The sequence below is a fragment of the Bubalus kerabau genome, chromosome 5 (assembly GCF_029407905.1).
Source record: "Bubalus kerabau isolate K-KA32 ecotype Philippines breed swamp buffalo chromosome 5, PCC_UOA_SB_1v2, whole genome shotgun sequence".
Lineage (NCBI taxonomy): Eukaryota > Metazoa > Chordata > Mammalia > Artiodactyla > Bovidae > Bubalus > Bubalus kerabau.
The window spans coordinates 117,657,580-117,663,642 of record NC_073628.1 but is presented as its reverse complement, the minus strand read 5'-3'; the positions used below and the strand labels follow the sequence as shown (position 1 = coordinate 117,663,642).

Sequence of the window (6,063 nt, the reverse complement as noted above, 5' to 3'; positions counted from 1 at the left end):
TACTTCCTCCTCTCTGCAACAATCTTCTCCCTTGGCCTCCAGGACACCATCCCTCCCCGACCCCCTTCACTGCAACTTCTCAGTCTTCTTGCTGATAACTCCTTAACTCACCCACATCTCAACACTGGAACTCAGTTCTGGACCCTCTTCCCTATGGTTAGATATTCCCTTCCTTGATGGTTTATCCAGTCTTAGGGCTTTAAATACCATCTATTCACTGAAAACTCCCAATTTATATCTCCAGTCTAGGCTTCTACCCTAAATTCGTTTATCCAACTCTCTCCTTACACCACCATTTAAGCATCGCAAATTCCTCATTCATGTCCCAACTCAATTCTTCATCTTCTTCCCAATCTACTTCACCCCTCAGCCTGCATGGGACAGAGAAAGACTAACTTCCAGGATACACTTATCAATCCTTTTGTGTATCATACAAGTTATATGTGAACAGACACCGATGTCAGATTCCAGGTGTCATCTGCATTGGGTCTCAGACTCCTGCAAGGACACGGGAACAGCGTCATGCAGACAAGGATGCAGAGAGAAAAACAGCCTATTCCAGAGCATGACTTACTGGTTACAGAAATCCACAAATCTTACCTACTGGATACCTTATCCTAGGTTAATTGGTACACCTTATCACTCTGACATCAGAAGATGGTGGTAGGTTCCTGGCCCCTATTTGTCAAATGAGTTTTGAGTATGTTCTGTTCCCAGGGCATGTGGAGGAGGTGGTGATGAAAACTAAAGCAGAGATGAGTAGACACATTCCCCAGTCACATGGAAGTCAGCACCAAACACATTCTCTGTAGATACCATAAAATCAGAGAAGCTTCAGGAAGCTGAAGATGGCAGTTTTCCACCAACCCTCGGATATGGTTTTATTCTTTCAACATGCTTATGCATAACACACATAAGCTAAATGCCAACGGGGTAAAAAGTGAGTAGCTGTTAACTATTCAGAAACTATTAACTATATGCAGGTGGGAGAAGGCAACTTAAAAGCGAGTTATAGGACCAAAGGACTTCTGAGAATGAGGGAGACTCTCCTCTTCTCGCCAAAACCCAGGAAAGAGTATTTCCTTTCCAGGAAAGGAATTTGTGATAGCTATATGGTGATGTAAGGAGAGAGTTGGATAAATGAATTCAGAGTAGAAGTTTAAGCTGGAGACATAAATTTGGAATTTTCAGGGTATAGATCGTATTTAAAGTCCTAAGACTGGATACACCATCAAAAAATCTCTCCCGTGGGCAGCACAGAGCGCTGAAGCAGTCATAACAGATAAAGCTGGTGTGTACCTGCAAAGTCAGAGAAGAGCATGCCTCCAAGAACTATGCACATCTGCATGAGTTATAGATACCAAGTGAGAAGAAAAATAGCTCCGTGAAAAACACAGATAAATACAGATCAAAATACTGGACTTGGGACTTCTCTGGTGGTCCAGTGGCTAAGACTCTGCTCTCTCAACACAGGGGGCATTGGATTCAACCCCTGATGAGGGAACTAGATTCTACATGCTACAACTAAAGATCCCACCTTGCCCCAACTAAGACCTGGTACAGCCAAATAAATATTTCAAAAAACTGGACTTGAAGAGCACAGGTTGGAGTAATTGCAGACACAGACTGGGAACCCTTGTAGTCGGTATATTAGTCCTGATAACCACAAACAGCAGAGAACACAAAACCAGAGTCACAACAGAGAAACCCAACTCAGACCAGAATCAGCAGAAAGCCAGATCTGAGAGCCACATCTCATTCAGGTGAAGAAGGTTAGAAGTTAATCCTGGAACCACACTCATATTTGCAGAGTGGACCACACTGAGCCAAAAGAGAAGGCACTGTCCTGGAGAATGAACACCCATCCAGAAACAGTTCAGGTCAGTTGCTCAGTGGTGTCTGACTCTTTGCGACTCCATAGACTGCAGCATGCCAGGCCTCCCTGTCCATCACCAGCTCCTGGAGCTTGCTCAAACTCATGTCCATCGAGTCAGTGATGCCATCCAACCAGCTCATCCTCTGTCGCCCCCTTCTCCTGCTGCCCTCAATCTTTACCAGCATTAAGGTCTTTTGTAATGAGTCAGTTCTTTGCATCAGGTGGCCAAAGTATTGGAGCTTCAGCTTCAACATCAGTCCTTCCAATGAATATTCAGGACTGATTTCCTTTAGGATGGACTGGTTTGATCTCCTTGCAGTCCAAGGGATTCTCAAGAGTAGTCTCCAGATTAGGAGACATGAAACAAATTAAACCAGCAAGAAGAGGGGAGAGTCTGCAAGCGGTGGAGACCTTTGCAGAGACAGTCAAAACAGGGAGAAGCAGCCAGCGGAACCGTAGACTGCTTTGCATCTTTCTACCACAAGAGGGAGGGAAGCCAAGAATACAGTTGGAGGGTGACCAAACCAACTTGAAATTCTGGGAGACTAAATAGAGTTCAGCACGCAGGACTCCAGGTTGCCCTGACAATGGGAACTCTCCCCTACCCTTACATTCAGGCAGGATAATGAGAAAGGCTGCATGCAAATGATGCTAACCAAAATCAATGGCGGAGCCATACAAGGTCACAGGAAGCATCTAGGAAGGGTTTGTGCAGCAGAAAAGGAATGCTAACACCAGGGAAGCATTTACAGTATACAGAAAAAGGTTAAACCGAGTCCACATGTTTGAGAGACCTTCTGTATACAGTGTCAACCTGAAGGCACTCCTAATGGTTCGAGCGTAACTGGTGCCAATAAATCTTACATATTTGTTGTGACCATTAAATAGAGGAGACATTGGAATGGGAAAAAGGGACTCCCTTTTCTTTGTGGCCTTTGTGAGGAAATTCGGCAGCTGGGTGAATTGGGCCTTTATGGAATGAGTGGTAGAAAGGGAAATCAACCAGTTTTATCTGCAACCTCTGAACAGTGGTGATAATAAAAGGCACCAGGGCTGATTTTTCTCTATGGTGAAACATACATACATACATGCATGTATTCAGAGTAGGGGCTTCCCAGGTGGCCCTAGTGGTAAAGAACCCACCTGCCAATGCAGGAGACATAAGAGAGCTGGGTTCGATCCCTGGGTTGGGAAGATTCCTTGGAGGAGGGCATGGCAACCCAATCCAGTATTCTTGCCTGGAGAATCCCACGGACAGAGGAGCCTGGTGGGCTATAGTCCATGGGATTGCAAAGAGGCAGACATGACTGAAGGGACTTAGCATTCGCACAAGGCGACTTAGTCGTTCACAGTTAATCCACTAGTGTGTAACCAGTTCTAATACATATGTAAAAGTTTCTCATTTTCAAAATCTTAAGTTGAAATTAAGAGAAGAAAATAAATACTCAGGTATTGTTGGCATGGGCTACCAGAATCTGCAATTTTTCAGCTCAGATCCTAGATACCTCTGATTGCATACTCTTAATGGGCATAAAGAGGAGAGGAGTGGTAGGTGAATTAGTCCCCACTGTTTAAATGTTCTTTTCCCCATTACCTAGATCCTTTTTAAATTTATTCTTTAATTGAAGGAAAATTGTTTTATAATGTTGTGTTAGTATCTTCTGTACAAATCAGCCATAATTATATATACACATATCACCTCCCTCTTGAGCCTCCCTCCCTTCCCCTTAACCCACACACCGAGGTCATCACAGAGCACCAGGCTGGGATTCCAGAGTGATACAACAACTCATCAGCTATCTATTTTACTCATGGTGGTATATATATGTCGAAGTTACTTTCTTCATTCATTCCATTCTCTCCTTCCCCTATTGTGTCCACGAGTTCTGAATCCCCTTTCTGGTCCAAGCTGAATAGTTGAATTTGGGTATATTAACAGTGTTAAAAAAAACAAGACAACAGGTCCAAAACAGAGTCACTTGTATGAAGCCCCATGTCACCAAATCAAAAATTTTTTACAGTGTCAGTCTCTCCCACAAATGGGCTCTTAAACCAGGCAATCAGGAATCACCTGGTCAGTGTGAATGAGGTCATCTGCCTGATAAAACCCTGCCATCTCCTAAAGCAGCGGTTCCCAACATTTCTGGCACCAGAGACCAGTTTCGTTGAAGACAATTTTTCCCCAGGCTGGGGGTGGCGGTGGGGTGGTTAGGGGATGATTCAAGGACACTACATTTATTGTGCACTTTATTTCTCTTATTATTACATAAGTTCCACCTGAGATCATCAGGCGTTAGATCCTAGAGGTTGGGGACCCCTGCCTTAAAGGAAAGTGACCTTGCCACAACCAATCCACTTTTTAATAACTTCCTGGTCCAGTGCCCTTCTGCCTATAAAAGCCTTTCATTTTGTATAGCTCCTCAGCACTCCCTTCCAGATGTGAGATGGGATGCTGCCTCATTCATGAATGGTTGAATAATGTCAATAACACCTTTAAAATTCACTCTGTTGAATTTTTTTTTAAACAAAAGCATATGATGTGATTCCACCATATATTGTAAGCCCCACGCCCACCAGTATGAACACACCTGGCTCTGAACCTTCCTCCATCAGAAGACAATCCTAACTCGAGGATGTGTGTCCAGTTCCTATAGAAGAGCTCCACCTGGGCCATGCTTCACACCCCAGTTCCCTGCTCAAGGGAAGCTGGACTTGGCTGACTTCCTCTCTTCCCGGGGAGCCAGACTTTGTCCTTGCTCTACTGGCTGAAAATGGGATGCCTTTTCCATCCAACTTCTCCTGAATCAAGGGGGAGTTATTAGCCTCACTATGACCATCATCTCTGCCTGTGGCCTCTTGGCTCCATGCCCTCCCCCTAGATCCAAAGCTTTGGAAAGTGACGTCACTTCAAAGTGGGCATGAGTTCATTCTGCCCAATGAGCAGCCAGCCACTTTTTGGAAGTCAGTCCTACAGCTCAATGAGTTCTCTCAAGCCTGGATTCAGCCGCAGGGGTAGCAGGATGCCTTCAGTAAGCCGAAGTTCAATGACTGATGGCCTGGAAGTCAGAGGTACTGTGTGTCTGAGGTCCTGGGAGCCCATGCAATGAAAGGTTTCAGAGGATCTGCCTCCTGACCTCTTCCTGCTTCCTCGGTAGGGCACACCTAGACAGGAGAGCAAGTTCACTGTCTCTGTGTGACCTCCATACCTATGTTGGACAGACCAACCGGAGAGAGGCTGGAATCTGAAGAGAGCACCAGGAGCACAGCGGTCATGGCACTTTTTCTCCCTCTGTTTCCCCAGTGCCTAGCACAGTGCTTGACACATCACAGACGCTCACAAATACATGTTGAAAGAATTAATGAATGAATGAACAAAGGAACGAAACCAAGTGATGAGTGACTCCTGCTTATCTCAGTACCTTCTGCGTCTTGGCCCTGGAGGACCAATAGATCTTGCCTGTATCTTCAAAGGCAACACTTCTGCTTTTGGGCTTACAGAGCATTTATCACATCACTTAGGTGAGTCTACACATATAATTGAAAGCCATCCCACCCAAAGCCCCGCAAATGATACCAGCCACTGCGGGGCCCAATGCTGTCATTTCCAGAGGCGCCTGGTTAATCTGAGTGACATGGCCTCAGGACAACCTTCACACCTCAAATGAGGAGTGACTGGCCCCATCAACCTTGTCTCCCTTCCCTCCTCCCTGCCACCCCCACAACTGGTAAGAATCCCAGAGTGTTCTCAAGGTTTTTCTAGGTCACATATAACCCCTGGGCTTGCCAGGCATACTCTGGTCCTTGGGACTTCTTCACACCTCTCCCAGATCTTTGGTGTGAACAGCCTGCAGCTCTTTTCTGCAAAGCCCCACCTGCCTTGCTCATGTGGCACAGAGATGGGTCCAAGTTAATGATGGACATTTACTACGCACCTACTTGGATGGGCCTTATGCAGACCCTGGCTCTTTATCCATGACAATCTGGTAGAGTCTCTCATGAGACAGCATTTCTTTTCCTTCCAGTACAGATAATGTCCTCAAATCATTCTAAAGGGGGCTTTTTGTAAATGACCCCATGTCCCACCCATTACGTTTATATGTATAGAAGAATCAGGTTAGAAGGAATCTGAGGGTCCCTTAGGGTAAAGAAGCCTAGGGGAGGGCAAGTGAGATAATGATTGCTCCAAA

At 45.5% G+C, this 6,063-nt stretch overlaps 1 protein-coding gene across 1 annotated transcript in view; it reads right to left on the bottom strand.

Annotated features, from left to right (window-relative positions):
- CACNA1E (calcium voltage-gated channel subunit alpha1 E) overlaps nucleotides 1-6,063 on the bottom strand; it is a 329,827-nt gene that overhangs the window by 218,070 nt on the left and 105,694 nt on the right. The window lies entirely within an intron of this gene.